The 26,763-nt window shown below is 51.9% G+C and overlaps 1 long non-coding RNA gene across 1 annotated transcript; it reads left to right on the top strand.

Annotated features, from left to right (window-relative positions):
- Positions 1 to 11,081: 11,081 nt before the first annotated feature.
- LOC129637585 (uncharacterized) lies at positions 11,082 to 25,275 on the top strand. The gene is made up of 4 exons (XR_008707537.1): positions 11,082 to 11,144; positions 12,091 to 12,213; positions 19,560 to 19,768; positions 24,880 to 25,275. It is a non-coding gene; the product is annotated as an uncharacterized LOC129637585 (long non-coding RNA).
- Positions 25,276 to 26,763: the final 1,488 nt, after the last annotated feature.

Genomic DNA, 26,763 nt, shown 5'->3' with positions numbered 1-26,763 from the left:
AACTGATCTGATCTGATCTGATTCTGGCTGAGAGGCATGCGGGATTTTAGCTCCCCAACCAGCCATAGAACCTGTAGCCCCTGAACTGGAAGGCAGAGTCTTACCCACTGCACGGCCAGGGAAGTCCTTAATTTGGATGCATTTGGAGAGTGGCCATCAGAATTTGAGAACTCAGGTGTTGTGTTCAATTGTACCTCCTATTAAAATAATCACTCAAGATCTGAGCTCTGGGTAACAAAGGATGCCTGGTTCCTGGGAGGGAGCTTGGAAATCTTGGGAACTTCCTGGATGATAGGAGTGCCTGTTATTTCTCAGGGACTCGTAGGATCACACCTAGGCTTACAATGGGGGTGGCCACGCCACAGAGACCAACCCTATGACTAGCAGGCTGGGTCCTTGAACCAGGTGATGTCAGCGTGTTTCGATCTGAATGTTTGTGTTTCCCTCAAATTTACGTGTTGAAAGTCTAACCCCTAACCTGATGGTATTAGGAGATGGGCCCTTTGGGAGGTGATCAGGTCAGGAGGGTGGAGGTCTCGTGAATGGGACTGCGCACTTATGAAAGAGGCCCCAGGGAGCGTCCTAGGCTCCCTGGCCACATGAGGACACTGTGAAAAGATGGCCATCTGTGAACCAGGAAGTGAGCTTTCAACAGACACTGAATCGCCTGGTGACATGATCCCACACTTTCCAGTCTCCAGCACTGTCAGAAGTAAATGTTTGTTGTTTCTAAGCCACCCAGTGTATGGTGTTATAGACTGTTGTTACAGCCAGCCAGTCTACAATGAAATGTAGACTTACAGTTTATATATATAGTCTGTATTTTGTTCCAGTAGCAAGAATGGAGCCAGGCACAGCCCGCACTTTGGAGATGGGTGGGGGAGGAGGGTTGGAGAGTGAGTTCAATCATGTGGCCAGTGACTCAACTCGTCATACTTACAATGAAACCCCGATACAAGCTCTGGCCCCTGACCTTGGTGGAGCTTCCTAATTGAGTCCACGGGTATGCAGGAGGCTGACACATTCAGATGTTATGGCGAGAGGGTGCAGAAGACCCTTCCAGAACCTCGCCCTGGGGCCTCTTCATTTGGCTGGTCCTGACCTGCACCCTTTATAATAAAACTGTAACCAGAAGAATGGGCTTCCCTGGTGGTAAAAGATTTGATCCCTGGGTTGGGAAGATCCCCTGGAGAAGGAAATGGCAGCCCACTCCAGGACTCTTGCCTGGGAAATCCCATGGACAGAGGAGCCTGGAGGGCTACTGTTCATGGGGTCGCTTAGCAACTAAACAACAAAAACCGGAAGGACAGCCTTACCAGCAAACTGTTGAGACTGATAGGGGTCGGGAAAACCTTCCAGATTTGTGGCCAATCGGTCAGAATTGTGGGTGGGCTGGAGACCGCCAAAGTGTGGCTGGTGTCTGAAGTGGGGGCAGTCTTGCCAGGGACCGTGCCCGTGAACCTGTGAAACCTCTGCTAACTCCAGGTGGTTAGAGTCAGAACTGTGCTGCGTTAACTGCAGAGACACGAGAACACCACACCTCACTGCATCTCTCTCAACAAGAAGAATCTCTCACGAGCTGAGTTTGTGTCAGGCGTGGCGGTGGGTTCCACACATCCCACCTAACTGTTGAATGTCATGTTACTAAAGGGATTTGTGAAGCTTAGAATATCGTTAGTGTCAAAGGGGTGACACTGTGAAAAACACACTGAGATCGGAATTACTATTTTTAGGTGGGTGCACAGATTTGGAGGACCAGGTTTTCATATAAATTCATTAAAACAAGGAAGTCTAAATGCTTCGTGAAGTGAAGGGCTGCAGAGTAATTTTCAGCCTTGCTTTAAGAGGTATTCAGTTGGTGAAGACTTGGAAAGGATGCTGGTGGCTGACAACCTTGCCCTATCCTTAGGTCTCCTGGGATGTGCCAGCTTGCTGACTGCTAGGCTGGGGTACACTGTTGGCTGGCACTTGGGGTGTGCTCGGGGCACAGTCTACCAAGAGCAGGATGGGCTTAGGGATATCCTGGTCCTCACGGGGCCCGGGAAGAGAACAGGTGGATGAGGGCCTGCATGATCCCACGTTGGGGTGTTCCTGGCCTGGAAGTGAGGCCCCTGTCTGTAGGGCGGACAGTCCCTCTTGTAAGGACACTCTCACTGGACCAGCGCCTCCTGTGATTCAGCTGATCTCAACTCTAACCTTAATAAGCGAAGTGAAAGTCGCTTAGTCGTGTCCGACTCTTCGTGACCCCATGGATTACACAGTCCATGGAATTCTCCAGGCCAGAATACTGGAGTGGGTAGCCTTTCCCTTCTCCAGGGGGTCTTCCCAACCCAGGGATTGAACCCAGGTCTCCTGCCTTGCAGGCAGATTCCTTAACAGCTGAGCCACCAGGGAAGCCCAACCTTAATAATGACATCTGCAAAGACCCTGCTTCCAAATGAGGTCGCCTTCTGAGGTTCTCGGTGGAGATGAACTTGGTGGGGACACCAGCTGACCCATTACATCCTCTAAGTGTCTATCAATCCGTAGACAGATCAAGGGAATCAGAAGAGGCCCACTGTCTGCGTTATCACAGCAGAGCTGGGCTGGGAGTGAGGTTATCTCAATGGGAAGACAGAACATTTATAAACTCCTGAGACTGTCCCCAAACACAGGAGCTCAAAGGCCACTACCCCCTCTACTCTGAAGGATCTGCTGGACATCCTTCTCTCTTTCTGTTGTCCTCAGCTCTTCAGGAAGAAGCCGGATCCTTTATTTACGGTCTAAAGAGATGACCTGAGCAAGGACTAATGGATTAAGCCCAGGGACAAGATGACGGTTCTCTTCTGCCTTCTCAGTCCCAACAAAGGCTCTAAGAAGAGACCAGGATGCTCTGGGCTGGAGCAGAGGGCTGGGCGTGGCCCGGGGCAGGCTCGCCCCTCCGTCGTCCGTCCCAGCCTAAAACCAGCTAGAGCCCCAGGCAGAGAACAGCGCTGCAGCAGCTAAGCAAGGTTAGGGTATTGCATTCAAAGGGCAAATGGTTTCTGTCTCCAGGCAACTTGTAATTCTTTTGTTCAAAGAATAAAAGCACAGTTGGAGACCAGAGAGGGGTATCAGGACTCTACGAGTTCCGAAATCAGAGGGGGTTCCCAGCTCTCTGCCTGATTTCCTCTACCGACTCCGCTACTGACTCTAGCTGGGCCTGTGGCGGGAGTCTGGTCTGCACAAACACGCGGGCAGAGCCAGAGCAGAACTCGGGTCTGCCCTGCCCTGACCCTGGATATTGGCTCCCTCTCGGTGCCTCACTTGCCTCACTCCCCTTGCAGCGGCGGGGGTGGGGTGGGGGTTCTTACCTTTGTTCTCTGCCTCTCTGGTCCGGCCTGCAGGTGGCCCCTCTTTGCCGGCTGTCTGTGTCCGGGAGGCAGGCTGGTGGCTGTCAACAAGAAGCATCAGGATTCAGCCAGGCCATGGCCCACCTGGTGAGTGGGGCAGGTTTTTCCACCCCCCCCGCCCCCACCTACCCTGCTCTCCTGGCTTTGCAGGACTGTTCCCTGGGGGACAGTGTGGGTGACCCTGGAGACAGGAGGGAGAGGAGCTCAGGATTGCAGATCTTGAACCAGGGCCAATCTGAGGAGAAGTCGGAGGGTTTGAGGGGTCGTGGACAATCTCCCAGGGAGTCCCCATGGCCAGCCTAGGGCACAAGAGGGCCAGGGTGGGGGCGAGGGTGGAAGGCCCAGTCCAGCCTTGAAGAGCATCTGCCTCAAGAAGGATTAAATAATGAAACACCGCAGCTACTTACAGAACCACTGTCCAAAGGGTGCTTGTGAATTCTCTTTGATTTCTCCTTTGCACCCACGGAGTGTCTGCCTTGTGTGTTCCCACCTTCTGGGGACCTGAGACTCCAGACTGGCCTAGAGTTTGATTCTTGGTTGAGCAGGCTGCTCCAGAGGCAGAAAACATCCAGACTTCCTGGGCCCCCAGGGTGCCCCAGCCAGTCGGGATTGCTGGAGTTGCCGCTGGGACGCCCCGTGCCCCCCTCCAACCCTGCCCCCCAGGCACGTGAGCCATTCTCTTAGGCGGTGTCCCAGACAACCCCAGTGAGGAAAAGAGAAACCTCCTGCGTATTTTTTTTTTTTAACAAAGAGTGAACTTGTTAGTTACTCAGGTGACAAGAGAGTAGAGAAGCTAAAAGGTAAAATAAGGCAACTCAGGGATTAACAACACAGGAAGCTGCAAGCAGCCTGGGACTGGAGAGGCTGAGGGAGGAAGTGGCTTTACTGGAGCCCGGATCTGGAGCCGTTGGGTGGAAGGTGGAGTCGTGGCGAGGGCCAGGAGGAGGGGACTGTGCAGCCAGAGCCAGAGAGGTGCAAGAAAAGGAGGCGTGCGAAGGGGCGGGGACAGACCCTGGCTTCTTTCATCCTGCATCCCAGTTTTTAAAAATTTGGGTAAAATACACATAACATAGAATCTACCATCTTGACCATCTTTAGGGGTACAGTTTAGAGGCATTAAGTACGTCTACATTGTGGTGCAACCATCACCCCATCCATCTCCTGGCCGTTTTCTTCTTGCACAACTAAACTGTCCTCGTTAAACAGCGTCAGTGTCTGAGCCCTCCACACCCCCCTTTACTTTAGATGCTTCGTATAAGTGTGATCATATTTACACTGCTGCTTGCAACGCTCGTCCCTCCTCGCCCACTGGGCAGACTTATACTCTTGGCAGCTCAGGCTCAAACTCCAACTCGTCTAACCTGACCACCAGGAAGAACAAACCCCAAACCGTGAACTGTTGGCTCCATCTGTCTAAACAGCATAGAAAAGAGGTGGGACGGGCCTGGGGGTGTATTTTCCTTCCCAGGATGCTGTCCCTCGACCTCTGACGACCCCAAGTTTCCTCTAGGGGTCTTCCCCCCACCCCGTTTCTCGTGGCTTGGGTGGTGATGACAGCCCTCACCCCCAAGCTTATAATACAGTCCATCTTCCTGGTCACAGTGACTAGCCCTGAGACTTCAGCTGAGCCCTTGGACAAGAGGGACCATCTTCCACTTGGCTGGCAAGGCCATGAAGGTACCGTGTGGACCAGGCCTGTCTGAGAATGAAGCCAACAGAGAGGAAAGCACAGTCATGGGCTGCAACAGCAGTGAGCTTTGACGACATGGTTTCTATACCTGGATACAGCTATGCCTGAAGCCTTCTTTCACCTGTAAGTCCCCTCTTTTTGCAAGACAGCTTGGCTTGGGATTTCAGCCACTTATACTGGAAGCCACGTACCACATGATTAATGCATGTGCCTTGGGCCCAAGTCCTGGCCTTATATGCCTTCTTGATTCAGAGCTTCTCGGCTACAGCTCTGTAGGTCTGGTCCCCAGGACAAGCGGTCTCCCTGAATACCCTGTAGTATGTGGTTTGCACAGAGAAAAGCAGATCAGAAATCAGTGGGATACCACCTGGGGAGTGGTTTTCAGTCAGGAGGGCACACTTTTCCCGATTCCAGGTTGGGTCATTTGCCCAGGGCCCCCAGGGGCTGGGTGGTGGAGCTAGGACCACCCAGGTTGTCGGGTCTCTTGGCTGCTTTGCCCAGTCTGGGTCTCTGGTGAAGGCTGTAGGCGAAGGCTCTCCTAGTTAGGCCAGGATAAGAGACCCCATTACTGTTCCCAAAACAGCCACAGAGCCGGAGGAGCATTGCTTGGTGAGAGATGGGAACGCTGAGGCTCTCAGGCCCTGGGGGCCCCGTCCTTGCTGAGACAGGCCTGCCTCTCCCCCGCTCCCACCCCCGCACCCGCCGCAGTCACCCAGGAGGGCCGCTGAAGGACAAAGCCGGAAAGAGGCCCCAGCGCCTCGTCAGCTGGCATCACTCTCCGCCCTCCCCGGGCACTTTACACATTCAGAACCTATTTTAGAAGCAGCAGCTCATCCGATTCTCTTTAATGCACTTCCAGGCAGCACAGATGTGCATCAGGGAAAGAATGTTCCCTGAACCAAAGCGCTTCTGTGGGCTCATGATCTGCTCCCTGGGCGCCCACTCCCAGGCCAAGCGCCCCGCATGAATCACGCATGAGAGCTGGTGTCTGCCGTGCATTCGGGAGGCAGAGGGTCAGGGCTCCAGCTGTGGGGGGGTGGGTGCAGGCCTGAAAGCGCGGAGCGCTGGAGGCCGGGGGTGGGGGGAGGTGAAGTGTCCAGAGCCCTGCCCCCGGGTCACGTGGGACCGGCCCCTGGCTCCCGTCCCTCCCGCAGCGGTCATCCGCGTGTGACAGACTTTAGTGAACGGAGGACTTGGCGCCTGAACAGTCCCAGATGGACTGGCTGGCGGGGAGGGAACCGACGGATGACAAAACAAAGCGGCGGGGAGGGGGCGGAGGCGCCACAGGTGAGGAGAGGACGAGCGGCCAGGCTAATGAGAGATTCAGAGCCACGCGGCAACTCCCGGATCAAAACCGGCGCAGGGGGCTCGTTAAAACACACAGAGACATAAATTACACCCTGCGAGCGCCTGTCCTGAAAAGCGTGTTAGCCAGACAGGCAGATGATGGAGGGAAGATGTCTGATGTTTCTGTCGGTTGCAAAAATACATGTTTTTGATTCGGAGGGGGAGGCACCAAATCCATGATTTAACTTTTAAGGGAATTTTCAAAGTTTCTTTTTTCTACTAACCAAAGCTGAAAAATGTGTCCCTGGAAAGGAACATGAAAACATGTTACTGAGAGATTTAGTCTCTCCCTTCCATGAAGTGAAGGAAGCAGGAGGCTAGACCAGCCAAGTGGGTGTTCCCACCTGCTGTGGGTGCCCTGGGGGAGGGCCTGGGGTAGGAGCAGGGCTCGGATCCAGCGTCCTTTACTCACTGCAGGCTCCTAGGCTGCAAGAACCGGGCTCTTTCTCTGACTCATCACAACCCACTTCCTGGAAGGCATGGAGCTACCTGTCTCAGGGGGCACCCCCGCCCCCGCCCCCAGATTCCCCTCCACCGCCCCCAGCTGCCCCGGTAGATGAGGACTCAAGAGAAACCAGCAGGAGTGGACCTAAGGTCTGGGAGGCCTGAAGCTCAGAACACTGAGCAAGTCTCAGGAAGGATATGCACACCATGTATGTAGGTATGAAAGTAAATGTTGATTTAGAGTGAGAAAGGAAATCACACAAGGAACCGGGGCCCTGGGAATCCTGGTCTCTTCCTGCAGTGTCTTTAGCAATTTAAGAGACATGCTTGCTGGTTCCAAGCTGACTTCTCTCCCCACCCAGGATACTCTGTGACTCCTAGCATCTTCCAGCTCTCCCAGGGGCCCAGGCAAAGGAGGGGTCTTGACATTTGGGGCTTCATCTGCCCCTGGAAATGAGGCTGCCTAGAAAAGTCACCTCTCTGCCTTGGCTGGGATATGCCTGAGGGGGGATCCAAGGTCTGTAAGGAAACAAGGGGCAGGAGGGTTTGGAAAGACCTAGAACTGTGCTCTGGGATTTGGGAGCGGTTGCCCAGAGACGGCCAGGTTTGCGGGTTTGCAATTTCAGTTGATGGAAACCTGACCAATTGAATCCCACCCTGTTCAGAGAAAGATCACGTAACAAGCAGGGGCTGGTGAGCTGAGGCCTGGAGGAGACAGTGATGGGCAGAGCTGTCTGGCTGGGGCCAGGCAGGGGGCGTCTTGGCTCCGGCATCTGGGTTGTCTGCCAAGGCTGACCCCTGGCCTGGGAGATGGAGCCTCCGGTGGCCTAGACCCAGAGTTTCCCCTAACCCCCAGGCTTACCTCACTCTCCATGTTCTGGGCTAATCCAGGGAATCTGTGACATCACAGTCAGCCTCCCGGAGGTCTGCCTGCTGGACAGGAGAGTGCAGGATGTAGAATAAGGTCTGTCCCTCCAGAGTGTCCGTCTGATGGTAGCCTGGCTCTCATGCCCGAGAGAGAGAGAGAGAGGGCATCGGTCTGTCAACCCACACATCCCACAGCTGTATTTCTCAAAGCAATTCACTAAATTGACATTGTGGCTTTTATTTATCACTTTCTTTGAACTTGGTTCATGCCAGCTCACCCCCAAGAGAGATGGGGCCATTTCACAGTGCTCACAGAATCACGTCTGGTGCAGAGCCATAAATATCACTCGAAGGAATGGAAATTAGACTTTGAGCCTGCTAGAAAAGGCTGTGCACCCAGACAGGAATGAATTCCCAGAGAAAATGGCCACCTTGCGAGGGACAGACTTGGGGAGCAGCTGGGTGGGCCTGGGTTCTCTCTCTGATTTGTCATAGTGAAGCGTGAGTTTTTTTCTTTTTTAAAAAAATAATGTATTTATTTATTTATTTTGTTTTTGATTGTGCTGGGCCTATGTTGCTTCCCGCGGGCTTTCTCTAATTGCAGTGAGCGGGGACTGCTCTTCGTTGCAGCACGTGGGCTCTTCAGTGCGGTGGTCTCTCTCGCTGCAGAGCACCGGCTTTAGGCGCAGGGTCTTCGGTAGTGGCAGCAGGTGGGCTCAGTGGTCGTGGTGCACAGGCTCAGCTGCTGCACGGCAAGTGGAATCTTCCCAGACCCGGGATCGAACCTGGGTCTCCTGCATTGGCAGGTGGGTTCCTGTCCACTGTACCACCAGGTACAAGTGGAATCTTCCCAGACCTGGGATCGAACCTGGGTCTCCTGCATTGGCAGGTGGGTTCTTGTCCACTGTACCCTTTTTAAAAATTTTTCTTGGAGTATATGCTAGTTGATTTATTATAATGCTGTGTTAGTTTCAGGCGTGCAGCAAAGTGAACCACTTATACACATATCCACTCTTTTTTAGATTCTTTTCCCATATAGGCCTTGACAGAGTTTTAAGTAGAGTCCCCTGTGCTATACAGCAGGTTCTTATTAGCCATCTGTTTTATAGATGGTAGTGTGTATGAGTCATGGGTGAAAGTGGAAACTGCCTCAGAAACATGGGCACCCCTCAGTTACATGCTGACCCATCTACCTCCCCCCATTCATTTGTGGGAGTCCCCGCCCCAGCACCTCAGACTGAGGCTCTGTTTGGAGACAGCGCCTTTCAAGAGGCGGTCATGTTACAGTGAGATTGACAGCCACCTTGGAATGCTGCTTCCAGGGTCCCGGAGCTGAGGGCTCTGTACGTGCCCCACAGGAGGCTCACCCAGCACGCCCCAGGGCTGGCCTCCCTGCCCGCCTTCCAGAGCCGTCTGTGCTTTCCGCTGGCACCACGCCCGCTTAGGGAGACCCTGGTCTTCTCTGCCCTGTTTGTCCCGGCTGTGCCACCTCACGCCACACCCAGAGGCACCCGTACCTGTGTGTATGGAGAGGACACAGAGGATTTCGAATTCTCTACCGACGTGACGTCAGCCACCCCTGGTTTGGGGGAAGAAGCCGCTGGGGCCACATTGATTACGATCCCATTTACACTTTGTGAGTGGAGGTCATGCAGATGTCAGGGTTGTTTACTCCAAGGAGCCCACGACCAGAGTGCCAGCCTGGCCAGGCCAGCCCCTGCATGGGAAGCCACGAGTCTGTCTCTGGGTACACTTCAAATGGAGCAAACTCTCTGCTGGTTCTGACACCACTTTGCCGCCCGCTGCTTCTGAGAAGGTTCTGAACTACTGCCCAGACGTCCCATTCTAGAAGATTGCATGTTTATGGAAAGCTAGGAGAACAGGATGTAACCGCCAGGGAGAAAGAGCAGGGAGTTGTACACAGATGAGGGGAGGGTCATTTCTTAACTGTGTCTCGTTTCGTGTGAGCTCGATAAATGTACATGTGAGCTGAAAAAATATTAAGATGAAGTCATATGGGTGCGTCCTAACCGAACAGGACTCATGTCCTATTAAGAAGAAGAGATTAGGACACAGACACACAGAGAGGGAAGACCACGCATAGGCACAGGGGGATGATGGCTGTCTACAAGCGGACAAGAGAGGCCTCGGAAGAAACCGACCCTGCTCACACCTTGATCTTGGACTTCCAGCCTCCGGGACCTGGGAGAAAATAATGTCTGTTATTGAAGCTGCCCAGTCTGTGGTCTTTGTTAAGTCAGCCAGAGCAAAGCGACGCATCTCTCACCCCCTGCTGGCCCCCGTGGAGTCCTTTTGACAAGGATGCCTGAATTCTGGAGCTGCTCCCTTCTGCACCCCTTGCCTGCAAACTCCATCTCTTACCCACATGGCCAAGACAGCCTCTTCCACTCTGCAGCCAGAAGGGGATGTCCTTTCTTTTATTTTTTGGCTGCAGCATGTGGCATGTGGGCTCTTATTTCCCTGACCAGGATCAAAGCTGTGTCCCCTGGAGTGGAGGTGCAGAGTACTAACCACTGGGCTGCCAGGGAAGCCCCCAGGGTGGTTTTCAAAACTGACCACCTTCCTTCCCAGCTTGAAGACCCCCATGCCTCCCCACTGACCAAAGATAAGCCCCAAACTCTTCAACGTGGAACTCTGAGCCCCCTTCCTCCTCCCTGGCTTCATCTGCCCCCATTCCTGCTTCCTCCTTTGCTGCAAATTGTCTGCTCTCCCCCCATGCCCCGCACTTTCGGGTCTCTGTAACAAAGTACCACAGATGGGGGGTGGGGGGGAGGGTTTAAACAATATACATTTATTGTCTCCCAGATCTGGAGGCCAAAGACCAAGATCAAGGTGTGCGCAGGGTTGGTTCCTTCCCAGCACAGTGAGAATCTGCTCCAGGCCTCTCTCCTGGGCTTGTGGATGGCCGTCTTCTCCTGGTGCCGGCACGTGACATCTCTTGGAATGACTGCCCCTCGCTCCTCATTGTCCCCATATGAAGACACAGGTCATAATGACCTCATCTTAACTAATTACATATGCAAGGACCCTGTTTCCACCTATGGGCACATTCTGAGGTGCTGGGGGTCAGGACTGCAACATACAACATTTTGGGAACACAGTTAAACCCTTTCCCCTTGGATATGCTGTTGCCTCCATCCAACATGTTCTTTTTCTGGAAGCTCAGTCATCCTAGAAGATCTAGTCCCAGCTGGACCCTGTCCAGCCCCTGTGCCCTCTGCATCCTCCCCTTACCCCTGACCTGTGCATCCAGGCTCTGCCCCACTGCGTCCCGCCCCGCCCCTGCCCCCCTGGACCACGCCCCGGGCCCGCCTCTTTTGCACCCTCTACCAGGCTGGCCCAGACTGCGGGAGTGTGGAGTCGCAGCGCCTCACCCGGCTTCCTTCGCTCCCCCCAAACCTCAGGTACCTCAGGTCCCCCTCCATCTTATCCTTTAATACTGCTCATCTTCCTTCTCCCTCTGCCGTTGTTTGTTTCCAGAATTAATGAGACTGAAATAACTTTTCAGAACTTTGGGGGGTTCGGGGGCGTCTCTTCAGGAAGCAGGAGATGCCTGGGGGAAGCCAGGCGCTCCTGAGTTGGTGGAGGCTTTCTTCAGCGTTCTGGGGCCCAGGCGGCTCCCCGGAGGAGCGCTTCTTCGTGATGCAGTCTGCAGACGCCTCCTGTTGATGTCAAGCCCCCCCGGCTGGGGGCAGGAGGAATGTTAATGACAGCCGCTCCCCTCTGGGTAATCTGCCAACCGTGTTCCTGCCACAGGCTGATTGCATCCTTATTAAAAAACGAAAGGCAAAAAAGAAAAAAAAAAGAATCACGCTGGCATTGTCGTTATCCCCGTTTTAAAGACTGGGAAACTGAGGTCCGCCTCTTTGGAACCAGGAGATGTAAAGGGAAAGCAGGGAGGCGGCCTTGGGCTTGAACAGAGAATTGGGGTCCTGGACTGAGACCTCAGTAAGGGAGGGCACACAGAGGGAAGGGGGCAGAGACCCGCACAGCTGTCTCAGTGCTTGTTAGCCTCCAGGCCAAGTCCGGCACCCAGACCGCGCCCAGAAACAGCTGCTGGCCTGTGCGGGGGCCCACCAGACCCCCACGAGGGGAGAGGAGCTCCGTTCCACCCCAGACCCTGGTCCTGTACTGACCAAAAGAGGAGCTCCCACATTCTCCAGGTCTCCTTTATTTGAAAAGCCGTTTCTAGTAACACCATCAAAGCGGCCAGCTGACCAGACCCAGGGAACAGCTGTCTCAAGGAAACAGTAAACCAGATGAAAGATGACTTCCTCATATTCGGTTGACATGCTTTATGTGCGATGCCTCTTATGACAACAGAAAGTGTATAAAAAGGCTCTGTTACAGTTTCCTGGAAATAATAAAATAACTCGGAGGGACTGGTACGCCAAGGAACCTGCAGATGAATGAATGGCCATAAAAGAGAACTTCCCTCGTATTTCATGAGGTTGCAGCTTGGCTGTCTGGCAGGTGAGGAAGGAAAAGGGGGATTATTTCGAGAACGGTTTATGATGCATCCAGAAGTGTCCAGCTCATTGTAGGATCAGCGTTCAGACTGCAATGAAGGGCACGAGCATTACAGTTTTCTCTCTTTAAATATCCTTTTGGGAGACAGCAGTTTTAGGAGAGTATCTGGGGCTTCCCTGATGACTCAGTGGGTAAAGAATCCTCCTGCAATGCAGGAGACAATGGAGGCATGGATTTTATCCCTGGGTTGTAAAGATACCCTGGAAGTGAAAATGGCAACCCACTCTGGTATTCTTGCTTGGGAAATCCCAGAGTTGGACATAACTGAACGACTGAGCACGCACATAAAATCTAATGATTACCAGTTACCCTCTATGGGGAGGGTATCCATGTTCAGACTCAATAGCGTGCTGTGCCACCTTGTGGGGAGCGATCATTACCTCCGTGTTACAAATGGGGAAACTGAGGCTCTGACAGGTGCAGGGACTGCCCAAGGCCTCAGAATAAACAACAAACATCCTGGGAATCATCCTAAGATTTGGCTAATGTCCAAGTCCCCGTCCTGTGGTCACATCATCATCAGTTCAGTTCAGTCGCTCAGTTGTGTCTGATTCTTTGTGACCCCATCGACTGCAGCATGCCAGGCCTCCCTGTCCATCACCAAGTCCTGGAGCTTGTTCAAACTCATGTCCATCGAGTCGGTGATGCCATCCAACCATCTCATCCTCTGTTGCCCCCTTCTCCTTCTGCCTTCAATCTTTCCCAGCATCAGGGTCTTTTCCATTGAGTCAGTTCTTCACATCAGGTGGCCAAAGTATTGGAGTTTCAGCTTCAGCATCAGTCCTTCTAATGAATATATAGGACTGATTTCCTTTAGGATGGACTGGTTGCATCTCCTTGCTGTCAAGGGACTCTCAAGAGTCTTCTCCAACACCACAGTTCAAAAGCATCAATTCTTTGGCACTCAGCTTTCTTTATAGTCCAATTCACATCCATACATGACCACTTAAGGAGTTCATGATCTGAGCTGCAGTCAGTTCCCAGTGTTGCTGACTGTATAGAGCTTCTCCATCTTTGGCTGCAAAGAATATAATCAATCTGATTTTGGTATTGACCATTGGTGATGTCCATGTGTAGAGTCTCCTCTCGTGTTGTTGGAAGAGGGTGTTAGCTATGACCGGTGTGTTCTCTTGGCAAAACTCTATTAGCCTTTGCCCTGCTTCATTCTGTACCCCAAGGCCAAATTTGCCTGTTACTCCAGGTATCTCTTGACTTCCTACTTTTGCATTCCAGTCCCCAATGATGAAAAGGACATCTTTTTTGGGTGTTAGTTCTAGAAGGTCTTGTAGGTCTTCATAGAACTGTTCAACTTCAGCTTCTTCAGTGTTACTGGTCAGGGCATAGACTTGGATTACCATGATATTGAATGGTTTGCCTTGGAAATGAACTTGGTCATTTTTGAGATTGTATCCAAGTACTGCATTTCAGACTCTTTTGTTGACTATGATGGCTACTTCATTTCTTCTAAGGGATTCCTTGCCCACAGTAGTAGATATACTAGTCATCTGAGTTAAATTCACCCATTCCAGTCCATCTTAGTTCACTGATTCCTAGAATGCCGACGTTCACTCTTGCCATCTCCTGTTTGACCACTTCCAATTTGCAATTCATGAACCTAACATTCCAGGTTCTTATGCAATATTGTTCTTTACAGCATCAGACTTTATTTCCATCACCAGTCACATCCACAACTGGGCGTGTTTTTGCTTTGGCTCTACCTTTTCATACTTTCTGGAGTTATTTCTCCACTCTACTCCAGTAGCATATTGGGCACCTACCGACCTGGGGAGCTCATCTTTCAGTGTCATATCTTTTTGCCTTTTCATACTGTTCATGGGGGTTCTCAAGACAAGAATACTGAAGTGGTTTGCCATTCCCTTCTCCAGTGGACCACATTTTGTCGGAAGTCTCCACCATGACCCGTCCGTCTTGGGTGGCCCCACACGGCGTGGCTCATAGTTTCATTGAGTTAGACCAGGTTTGGTCCTTGTGATCAGTTTGATTAGTTTTCTGTATTGTGGTTTTCATTCTGTGTGTGCCCTTTGGTGGATAAGGATTAGCTTATCAAAGCTTCCTGATGGGAGAGACTGACTGTGGGGGAAACTGGGTCTTGTTTTGATGTGTGGGGGCATGCTCAGTAAATCTTTAATCCAATTTTCCGTTGATGGGTGGGGCTGTGTGCCCTCCCTGTTTTTTGACTGAGACCAAACTATGGTGGAGGTAATGAGGATAATGGGGGCCTCCTCCAAAAGGCCCTGTGCATGCACTGCCAACTCAGTGCACCTGACCCTGCAGCAGGCCACCGCCGACCCACGCCTCTGCCAGAGACTCCTGGGTCTCCACAGGCAAGTCTGGGTCAGTCTCCTGTGGGGTCACTGCTCCTTTCTCCTGGGTCCTGGTGCACAAGGTTCTGTTTGTGCCCGCCAAGAGTCTGTTTCCCAGTCCTGTGGAAGTTCTGGCGGCTCTATGGTGGGGTTGATGGCGACCTCCTCCAAGAGGCCTCTGCCACACCCAGGTCTGCTGCACCAGAGCCCCCGCCCCTGCGGCAGGCCACTGTCGACCCGAACCTCCGCAGGAGGCTCTCAAATACTCAAAGGCAGGTCTGGCTCAGTCTCAGTAGGGTCTCCTGCTGTGCACAAATTTCGTTTGAGCCTGCCGAGCGTCTATGGCAGGTATGGGGTTTGATTCTAAACGTGATTTCGCCCCTCCTACTGTCTTGCTGTGGCTTCTCCTTTGCCCTTGGACATGGGATATCTTTTTTTGGTGGGATCCAACATTCTCCTGTCGATGGTTGCTCAGCAGTGAGTTGTAATTTTGGAGTTCTCACAGGAGAAGATAAGCGCATGTCCGAGGCAGCGAGGGGACTCATGTGCACCGGTCAGCGGGGGGAACAGTAGGGGCCCGCGAGTAGGCACCACTTCCGGTTCCCTGCTCCAGGAAAGTCAGGAAAAGGAGAACTAGCGAGAGCTCGATAGACGCCTGGCTTCAGACTGGAAGACCAGTCACCTGTCATTCCTGGACTCTGCACTGCATCTGCCAAAGAAAGAACACCCAAGAGAAGGAAAACAAAGGAAAAAATACCCCAGAATTCCTAAAGAACAATATAAAAACTGAAGTATAGAGAGCAATTTACCCAAGGTCAAGTCAGTATTGATGGTCACACCATCATATAAACGTTTGAAACTAACTTATTCTCTTCAAATTGTACTTAAAAATATGCAATGTGAAAGCTCCTCTAAGAAGACTTGGAAACAAAAGCTTCTGCTACCAAAATAAAATCCAATTAAAAAAAGCCACTCATTAGACCCTAATAGGATATGTTCATTAAGATTATTGGCTCCATGTTCGTTTTCTTTGCACTTGCTAATTTTAAATATTTTTAAATATGTGACAAGACAGACCTGAAATTATTCATTTATTATGGTAACATCTCAGTGTTTAATGTATTTTCAACACCTTGTAAAGCGATGTCTCACTTTGGTGTCTTTCTTGTCCCCCCTCCCTTTTTTCTATCTAAAATTAGAGTTGGGTTAACAGATATGGAAATGAAGAGCCAGTGTGGAGGTGGGGCTCTCCTTCTAGGAATGGCTCTTTTTCTTAACTTCATTTTTGGCGGCACTTGGTCTCTGGTGCTGCATGGGCTTTCCTCTCGCCGTGGCGAGCAGGGGCTACTCTGGAGTTGCAGCGCCAGGCTGCTCACTGTGGTGGCTGCTCTTGTTGCAGAGCGGGCTTTAGGGCAGGTGGGCCGCAGTAGCTGTGCCTCATTGGCTCTAAGGCACAGGCGCAGCTGCTTTGTGGCATGTGGGATCCTCCCGGACCAGGGGCTGCACGTGCCTTGGGAGGCATGGATCCTTTACCACTGAGCCATCCGGGAAGCCCCTCGAGGGATGTTTTATTCCAGTTCCTTGAGTTGATTTTTTTCCATTTTATTTGGGTATACCTGGAAGTATGCAAAGTGAAAGTCGCTCAGTTGTGTCCGATTCTTTGCGACCCTATGGGCTATACAGTCCATGGAATTCTCCAGGCCAGAATACTACAGTGGGCAGCCTTTCCCTTCTCCAGAGGATCTTCCCAACCCAGGGATGGAACCCAGGTCTCCCGCATTGCAGGCGGATTCTTTACCAGCTGAGCCACAAGTATGAAAAAGCCTACATAATTAAAGTGGACATTTTGATCTGTTTTGACATAGGTATATGTATCTCCATCAGGACAAACATTTCCGGGGGGACTTCCCTGGTGGTTAAGACTTCACCTTCCAATGCAGGGTGTTCAGGTTCACTCCCTGGCTGGGGAGCTAAGATCCCACATGTCTTAGGGCCAAAAAACCAAAAATATAAAACAGAAGCAATACTGCAACAAACTCAATAAAGGCTTAAAAAATTGTCCACATAAAAAAATCTTTAAAAAAAAAAGATAAAAATTTCTGTCATGCTCCCGTCAAGTTTTCCTCCTGCTCTTCTGTAATTCATCCTCTCCCTTCCTATCCCCAGGCAATCACTTATCAATCTTCTGATTACTTTGCATTTTTAAAGAATTTTATATAAGGTCATACAGTATGAATTTTTTTCCACCTTAGTTTAGTGATTTGAGACTCATTCACACTGTTCTGTATCAATAGTCTGTTCCTTTTTTCTTGCCGAGTAGTATTCCATTGAATGGATATACCAAAATTTCTTTATCCATTCACCCACTGATAGACATTTTGATCGTTTCCAGCTTTTGGCTAGTTTGAATAAAGCTGCCGTGTATGAGTGGAGGTGTATGAGTCTTTGTGTGGACATGATCTCATCTCTTTTGGGTAAACACCCAAGACTGGGTTATATGGCAGGTATATCCTTAACTTCCTAAGGAAATGGTCAGACTGTTCTCTAAGGTAGGCGTACATTGTACATTCCCACTGGCCATGAATGAGAGTTCTACTTGATCCACATCCCTGTCAATTCTGGCATTGATTTTAATGTATAGTTTTGTCCTCTGTCAGGGAATAAACCTCGGGCTTATTTAATGATTGTCAAAGTCCCTTCAATGTTGCCTTCTAACTCTCTTCTTGCTCACTGCTCCTGCCTTATCAATGCTCTCCTCCTAACTGGCCTTCTCTAGGGTTCTTTCTCCCTCCAACCCAGCCTCTGTGTCAGCCTGCAAGGTCTCTTCAAGATGCAAAACTGAAGGTGCCCTTGCCTTGTTTAAGACCAAGTCATGGTTTCCCAGTTGTGAGAATACACCTCTCCCAGAATACAATTACGATCCTGCAAGACCTGCCCTGCTGGCTCACCCCAGGCCCCAGTTCCCAGAATCCAGCCTTCCTTCTGATCTTTTTTAATTTAATTTTTAAAATTTTTATTTATTTTGGCTGTGCTGGGTCTTACTTGCTGCTCGGGCTTTTCCTGTAGTTGCAGCAAGTGGGGGCAGTGTTAGGGCTTCTCGTGGCAGTGGCTCCCCTTGTTGTGGAGCACGGGCTCTAGGGTGCACAAGCTTCGGTAGTCGCGGCTCCTGGGCTCTAGAGCACAGGCTCAGGAGTTGCAGCGCATGGGCTTAGTGGCTGCACAGCATGTGGGATCCCCCCAGACCAGGGATTGAACCTGTGTCTCTTGCATTGGCAGGCAGATTCTTTACCACTGAGCCACCAGGGAAGCCGCCTTTCTGTTCTTTTCATGGCTAAATTCAACCAGAAAACATGCTTGCTTGGTTCCTACCTGATGTACCCACACAGTTTTATGATTTTTTTTTTTAATTTGGAATAACTTGTCAACATTAAAAACATAAAAATCCATAAGAACCTTAATGGGCAGGCATCCCCCGTGCAACAGAAGTGAGCTAGAGCGGGTGGCTGCCTCTTTAAGACAGGGTGGGCGCTTGCCCACACCTCACCTTGTGAGGGTCCCTCCTTTTCTTGCACCTGCTCTTCTCCACTCATCTTTGCTAAATTCACACCTGTTCCTCTCCCAGATCCGACCTGAAAAGGGGAAGCTTCTGCATCTCCCATCCTTCCTCCAGCGCAGGGACCCCGTATAGGCAGGGCAGTCTCCATATCGTGTGTGTGCCACAGAGCCACGCCCTCTCTCTTTCTGTCCCTTGACTTGGTGAGATCAGTCTGCTGACCTTTCGGGACTCCTGGGATGCAAACACAAAGCCATTTCAGTCTCCCTGGAGGCAATTACAGCAGCCCTGCAAGCAGGAAGACAGTTCATATTAGTTTTTGATGTAGGAAATAGGATTTTCAAGCCTGCAGTGAGATACAGATTAGATTGAGAGAGGTAAGCATTCTGGAAGTTACTGCAGCTCCCCTTTCCGTAGATCAGGAAGCAGGCCTGGTGGCCTGAATAGGGAAACCTGCCCTCCCAGCTCCGTGTCTTGTGCAGGAGGAGGGATGTGGGCACAGGGAGCTGAGCTGTGTCACACACGCCTCTCCCTGGGCTGGAAGTGCACACGGGTAGGGCATTACACAGAGGCTTCTGTTTCAATTTCTTTTCAGGACGTGGGTTAGGGGAGTGGCCTGTCAGACTGCCCTGCGCCAGCTGGTAGGAAGAGGGAAGCCCTGAGTCCCCCTCTTCCAAGTGCCCCTGTTTTCACATGACGTGGGTGGGACCAGAAATACATCCTTTTGAGAGGGATGAGAAAACTGGACTTCTGGTCTGACCTGAGGTTGGGGCCTGTGGGCAGGGATAGGACAATGCCAACAGTGCCCACCTGCGGGCGTGGTAGGACCAACCTCCTCTGCCCTGGTGGGGGATGGGGTACAGCACCCCTCCCAGAGGCAAGAACGGTCAGGGTCAACTGCAGTTCTGACCAGACTCCAGGAGAACAGAGCTCCCCCACCCCTTCACCCAGCGACAGAGTCTAGCAAGAGGCAGGTGTGCACACAGACCCTGGGGGCAGGCCAGCGTTGTGGGCATGTGGCCTGTGCAGTCCACTGGGCCTGCGCTCAGAAGGGCTCGTGCTTAGTTTAATGCTCTGCTGTCACCGTCTTGAAATTCTTGGCAATTTTTGAACAAAACAAAATTTTCCTTTGGCTCTGAGCCCTGAGCATTATCTAGCCAGTTTTCAGGAGACCAGCCGATGTTCATCCGAGGATGAGATGGAGGCCAGGGCCCCTTCCCGCTAGTGCTACAAGGTCGTGAAACCACCTGCTGTCCACATCAGCCACCTGGAAGGTCTGGGGGGACTTTTGGAGGACTGGCGGGCAGGGAAATCCTGAAGAGATTAAAGGGACTATTGAGATTATGGAAGGATTCTGTGTTTGCTGAATTGGACTAAATTTTGTTTTCTTCTCTCCCCTCCCCTTCCTCCAGCTACAAGCGGGCCTGGGAGGAAGTTCAGATGAGTTTATAGACAATATTTATAGAGGAACACAGAGGTTACACTTGGCACATCTGTATAGAGTGGGAATCTGTGTGATCTGGCCACAAGTGACAGATCTCTGCTTTTCATCCAGTTGTCAAGATCAAGGAAAAAGCTACAATAACCCGATCTTAGAGTAATAAAAGTGACAGTCGTTTAGGTAGGTATGCAAAAGTGTCTTGATGTCCACCAAAAGACATGCATTTTAGTGTTCCCAGCAGCACTTTTCATAAAAGCCTCAAACTGGAAACTAGCCACTTGGCCAGCAGCAGCAGAATGGAAAATTGTGGTAGATTCACACAAGGAAATACTGTATGGCAATATGAGTAATCTATGAGCACACGAGGAACATGGATAAATCTCACAAATATAATGCTGAGGGAAGAAGCCAGACACAAAAGAGTACATGCGTATGATTCCACTCAGATGAAGTGCAAAACCTGCAAAACTATTCAGAAGTCAGAGACACCCTTGGGTCCTCCAATGAGTAGGGACCAGGAAGGGAAATGCAAGAAACTTTTCGGGGTGCTGGAGATGTTCTATTTCCTGACCTAGGCACTGATTACCAGAGTCCTGTATGATTATTATACTTTAATAAAAAGTTTTAAAAATTAAAAAAAAGAAGCTGTGGTTAAACAACAAAGAGGGAAATGAACTGATAAGAAAAAGAAAGATGCCTCTAGACTGGTGCCCTGGTGACCGGGCACCTCCTGGGCTGGGGAGAGAGTGAGCTGAGCACCTGGTTGCCTAGGGACACCCTGCATCCCCTCAGTAAGTTGGAAGAGATGATGAAGGCGATGGAAGTTTTCTTCTGTTTAGTGATGGAGCAGCCAGTCAGGAAAGGGAGGGGAGGGGAGTCCAGGACCCGGGAACAGAACATTCTGGCTGATGCAGGAAGGACAGACCATTAGTTCTGTCCAAACAGTTCCATTTGCTGGAAAGGCTTCTTCCTGTAAGCCTCAAAGAGGCTGGTACCAGCTCGGGGAGGACAAAGGTAGTATTGGGAGGAAGGAACAGATGTTCCTGAGAAGACAACTAGAAACTGAGGTTCAGCAAAGAAGAGGGAAATCCTGGGAGAGCAGTCTATGAGAGAAGGCACTCCATTAGTCCCGGATTTACTTCTTTAAATCTTGCTAAGTGTTATACTGCCTTTCCCCCAAGTAATGCACAGAGTGATTTTAATGAAGGATAACAATTTCCATAGGAAAAGTTATGGGTGTCAAGGGGCCACTGCTCTTGCCTCTGGACAGAGCCACGTCCTAATGATCCCAGACCTGCTTTTGAGATTCTTCAGAGATGGTGCTTCTGCAGTCTGTCTTGGTGCTCATTCTAGTGCTCGGGAAAGCAGTCTTCGTGTCCAACCTAAGTCCCTTCTGAGGCAACATTTCCTCTTGTTCGAGGCTCAGATGAGAGGGCGTGAGGCAGGACCTCCAGCTGAGGCTAACTGTGCTGTCCTCGGGGGAGGGGTGTCCAGCTTCAGTTACCCAGAGGGAGGGCCGGCAGCAGCGTCCCTAACCACCCCGAGGTGTGGAGGAAGGTCACTGGGCAGCCCGGCAACACCTTCCTCAGGAGACGCAGCGAGACAGGACGGCCTGGGAGCCCAGCCTATCACACAGGCCCCATGCGGTGGGGAAAGCCTGCCCATGGCCCCTGAGACTCTCCCCTGGACTGCCAACCTCCAAATCCCTTCTTAGCCACTCGATTTACCTTCCCTGTGCTTCAGTCTTACAGTCTGTAAAATGGGATGGACAGTAATGGTCCTTACCTCACCTGGTCGTCATGACAGTGAAGTGAGACAGCATGTAGACCATGCCCAGCACAGCGCCCACACATGGGCAGGAGCTTGGCGAGTGTTAACAGGACTGTTTTCCGGGATGCTGGATGAGTAGATAAGCCCAACCCCCGCATCCCCTCCTCCCAGGTCTGCCTCTCCAACTGGTCATTCCTGCCTGCTTGTGGCTCTTTAACGTTAACTTAAAATTAAATAGGATAAAAAATAAATGCAGTTCTTGGTTGCACAAGCCACATGGCCAGTGCTCAGGAGCCTCACGTGGCCAGAGGCTGCCATATTGGATGGTGCAGAGAGAGAATGTCATCCTCCATCTCTGCAGAATGTTCGACAGGACAGTGTTGTTTAGATCAGTGAGCAGAGGCAGGTGCCTAAAAGGAGGGCAGGCAGGCTTTAAAGGGGGTGAAGTTTGGGGTCCACAGGAGGGGTCCCTCTGCGTGTTGAGTAGGAGGCATCACGTGGGTGGGAACCAATGATGAGAGGGTCGGAGAACACACAGCCCTCCCCAGCCTGCCCGTGGGATCCAGGATGCAGGCTTCATCCTCCACCCTCCCAGACAGCCTGCGGGTGCGGCAGTGAGTGGGGTCACTCAGAAGGCTGGGCACATGTTCCATGCCTCCCCTGGTCCCCGCGGGACTGCCTTGAATTTCCTCAGCGGTACGGGGAGAACAGGCAGTTACACCGAGTCCTCATTTGTCCTCCCTAAGTGCTAAGTGATCGGTGATCCATCGAGGCTCTGATAATTTCTGAAGGGCTCTTTTACGAGATCGCTGATAAAGTTCTGAAACGATCATGCCTATTTAGGGGAAGATAACAGCCGGAGTGGGGCCGTGAGTTTGTCAGAAGAAATTCCAGCCGGGTGGGCGTTTGAGGAAGGAGATGAAGTCAGCGTTGGGAGACGATGAATTAGATGGCCGGATATGTCACTGTAATGATGAATAATAAATGGCTGAGAAGCTGCTGTAATTCACAGAGCAGGAGAGGAGCGGAGAGAGGGAAATTTACGGCCTTGTAGTGCTGAGGGAAAGAGAATGCCTCAGACGTGCCTTGGTCTTTTGAAAAGAAGCCTTCTTGAAGACGTACTCCAGGAGAAAAAAAAAAAAAAGAAACAAGCCTATTGTCAAAAGCATCTGAATTTCCTGGAGACAAAGGATCTCTGGCTGTTACAGACTGTCCCTCTGCCCTCTCCCCACCAGCTCCTGCCCTGCTCCCCCAGAATTAGGGCAGCGGTGGGCACAGGCTGCCTGCCCACCCTTCTCTGCACATGGGCCACGGTCAGGGTGAGGAGAGCCACCAGCTGGAAAAGGACTTTGGGACATGGGTTTCAAGAGTTTCACGAGCGCAAGGAGGCTGCTATTTTTTTTTACTAGGGTCCAGGGGTTGCCTTCTTAATATCCATTCAGGGCAACCACTGGAAAAGCCACGAGTCAGAAATAAAATGGGCCTCAGCTCTGTGGATCGATGCGGGTCTTTAATCATTTATTCATGGTCTTCAGGGGATCATAGGCTCAGCCCGTGCGGGAAGACGCGGAAGGGGCACCTGCCAGCTCACCGCACCCCCACCCCGCCCCCGCAGGCCCTTCCTGCCAGCCTGCAAAGGCGCGCGAGCAGCTCCCAGTTTACACAAGCCTGCCCTGACCTTCCCTCTCCTCCCAGCTCTGCCCCGTCTCTGGGCTCCGGGTCAGAGCACAGACTGTCAATCAGCTTGCTGCCCTGGCCATATCTGTCCATCTGCACAGCCGCCGTCGGCTGCCCCCGTGAGATCGCGCCGTGAGACGTGACGGAGTCACCTCTGAGTGCTGGGTGTCCAGAACGAACGGCACCGCTGGTCACCTCGCTGGGCTCCTGGCAGCATCCAGCACGCGCGGCTGTGACCTCTTTTCTGAACAGCCTTTTCTTTTCTTTCTTGGCTTCTGGGACCTCGCCTTCCCCCGGGGTCTGTGACTTGTGTCCGGCTCTTAAATTATAAAGGTGACTGACTGACCACGGGGAGAGGATAATGCCATTGAAGGAACTTTATTGTTGCTCACAGTTCCCCTGGAAACAGGCACACAGCCACACAGGGCCAGGAGGGGAAGCACCAGAGTCAGGAAGCAGGGGACAGCACAGATGGAGTCCTTTATCTGCAATCCTGGGGGCGGGGAGGGGGGGGTTGGGCAGAGAGGCAGGGCAAGGGAACAGCCCAGGACTGGCTGGTTGGAACAAGGGTGGCATTCTAGGGTCTGAGCTACCGGGTGGTCTGGTGATTTAAGGCAGAGAAAGTATTGGCTCGGTGGGTAAGAGTTAGATAAATGTTGAGGGTCTGGACCTGGGATTGTTAGAAAATTTGTCATATGATTTTTGCGTGCACACAAAAGCTAGACCAGGTTGTAAACAATCTGTTAATCTGGCCCCATAATTAATAGATGTCAAACAGACACGTACAAAATCTAAGAAAACTCAGACGACGGTTTGCTCCAGCCTCTTGGCAGTTTCTAATAGTCCTTAGTGGAAGCACATCCATCATAGGAATTGGCAGATGCTACACATCACCACCCAGTAACCCTGCTCAGCCCCCTCGCAGACTCTCTCAGCTGGGCCGTTGGTACCGCACAATTCTCTCCTGACTCCCAAGTCCACGAGGCTGCCAGTGGCAAGTTTTCCTAGAGTCTGCCCAGACCCCCGCCACGGGATGTACTTGTCGATGGACTCCGGCCTGAGAGCCAGCTGCCAACATCTGCATCCCCCTGGCTGACAGCTTTCTCTGAAGCTGTCCACAGCTAGAGCACTGTTGCCTCCCGAGAGTCACCCTCACCTGGCAACTGCAGGAGTGGGAAGTTACGCACCCGAGCCTCCTTGCCCTCTCAGAATTCTCCAGCAGGTCGACCTCTATCGCCCACAAAAGGAACTGACTTGACAACAAACACCACAGACTAGGTGGGAGCAACAGAAATGTATTTACTCACCGTCCTGGAGTCTGGGAGTCTGAGATCATGTTGTCTGCAGGGTGGGTTCCTGTTGAGGCCTCTCTTTCTGGCTTGCAGACAGCAGCCTTCTCGCTGTGTCCACACACGGCCTGTTCTCTGGGCTGAGAGAAAGAGAGACTATTTATAATCGTAACGTGCGTGTGTGCTAAGTTGCCTCAGTCATGTCCGATTCTGTGTGACCCCATGGACTGTAGCCTGCTAGGCTCCTCTGTCCATGGGGATTCTCCAGGCAAGAATACTGGAGTGGGTTGCCATGCCCTCCTCCAGGGGATCTTCCCGGCCCAAGGATAGAACTCGTATCTCCTGCACTGCAGGCAGATTCTTTACCTGCTGAGTCACTGGGAAAGCCCTATAAGTGTGTAACAGGGAAGAACAAATCAGATTCCATATCGGATTTGTTTCTTTCGCTTTAACCTTTTGCTACAAGCTGAGAATGCTGCCTATGGCCTGAAATATATAGGATAGTCCACTCTCAAGACTGACCTTTAAAGCTAGAACACTTTCCCATTCATACAGAGATAAGAAGATGAAGAACAGATGGGACTTCCCTGTGGTCCAGCGGTTGAGAATCTGCCCTCCGATGCAGCGGATGTGGGTTCAGGGAACTAAGATCCCACATGCCACAATGCAGCTAAGCTCGCGTGCTCCAACTGTAGGATCCCACGTGCCGCAACTAAGACCCGAGGCAGCCAAATAAATTTTTGTTACAGTTGCAGAACAGAAAATAGCATTTGTCTTGTTGGAGGTTTATAAGACATTGTGACCTGACCTACATGGACAGCTGTAAGAACAAAAATTCCGACACCAAGAACTTTGCAACAACCAGCCACACCCCTTCTCCTTTTAGTACAGAAGAAGCCTGAGTCCTAACTGGAATGAGACGGTTCTTTAGGACGCTAGTCCATCATCTTCTCAGTCTGCTGGTCTTCTGAATAAAGTCGTTCTCCTTGCCTCAACAACTCATCTCTCCATCTACTGGCCTGTCGTGTGGGCGAGCAGTATGTGCTTGGACTCTGTAACATAACGATGCCATTCCTATCGGGGCAGGGGCTCACCCTGTGACTTCACTTCACCCTAATCACCTCCCTAAAGGCGCTGTCTCCAAACACAGTCACACTGGGGGCTAGGGCTTCCATGTGGGAATTTTGAGGGGGCAAAACGCCTGCCCTGCCTCACTGCTACCCCCAGGTGGGGGCTTCCTGGGTCTGGGGTCCTCTCATCTCAGGTCTGCTCTGAGATGCGGCTGAAATGTCCTGGTGCTTCTCAGACTGTCCTCTCTGGACCACAGGCTCTCTAACCGAAGATGGTACAAGCCTCCTCCCACCACCCCTCCTAGTAAAGGTGAGTGGCGGAGTGGTGAGTCCCAGCTCCCACCAAGGACTCCAGCCTGGGGACAGTCTCTCCCTCCTGGCTCCCGGCCTGGGCCTCCCCCAACCCCCAATCCTGCATTCCTGGACTCTCTGCCACCCCCATCAGGGATTTGGATGGCTCTGACTGGCCTGCACCTTCCAGGGGGCAGGAAGCCATCATCGGGGCCAGTCATTGGGCTCTTGAATCCCACATCCCTGATGCAGCCAATGGGGAAGGTAGGGGAGGCCCTTCTGCTGGCCATCCCTGGAAAACAGAGGCCTGTGCCAGGGCTGGGACTAAGCCTCCCCCGATGAGCCCTCTCAGCTCTGCCCTGGCCCAACTCTGCCCTGGCTGAGAAGGAGGGGCTCCTCCCTCAGGGCTCCAGGACCCTGGAGTTGGGAGAGGCCTCTCAGAGTGCACAGTGCAGCTCACCCATTACTGATACGGCCCTGGGCTGCCCTCTCTGCAGCTGCTGCACTTGGTTGTAAATTCTAGTTTGGTTTCAGAGTAGCAGGAACCCAGCGCTGTAGCCCTAGAAGGGGAGCTCTCGTGTTCCTGGATCTTTGGATCCTGGAGTCTCAGTCAGCAAAGCTGATGGCCTGTTGTACTTTGGATGGCTCCTCGGGAAAGGCTCCTTGTCTCCATCCATCCTGATAGTTGGGGAGGGAGGTGGATTTCAGTGAGTGCCCACAACTCTCTGCCCCCATCCAGAGGTCCTGTGGCCCGCGGGGTCCAGGTCACTGCTCTGTGTCTGGGTGTTGAAGGCTGAGGTTAAAATGCTAGGCTGTGGGCTTCTCTGGAGATCTGATGGTTAAGAATCCACCTTGCAATGCAAGGGACACTGGTTCAATCTCTGATCTGAAAAAAATCTCACGTGCCAAGGGACAACTAAGCCTGTGGACCACAACTCCTTATGTCCACGCTCCCTAGAGCCTGCGAGCCACGGCGAGAGAAGCCACCACAGTGAGAAGCCCGTACACAGCCACAAAGAGTGGCCCCCGATCACTGCAACGAGAGAGTCCACGTGCCGTGATGAAGACCCAGAGCAGC

The sequence above is a fragment of the Bubalus kerabau genome, chromosome 23 (genome assembly GCF_029407905.1).
Source record: "Bubalus kerabau isolate K-KA32 ecotype Philippines breed swamp buffalo chromosome 23, PCC_UOA_SB_1v2, whole genome shotgun sequence".
NCBI classification, from domain to species: Eukaryota; Metazoa; Chordata; class Mammalia; order Artiodactyla; family Bovidae; genus Bubalus; species Bubalus kerabau.
This window is presented reverse-complemented; position numbering and strand designations above follow the sequence as displayed.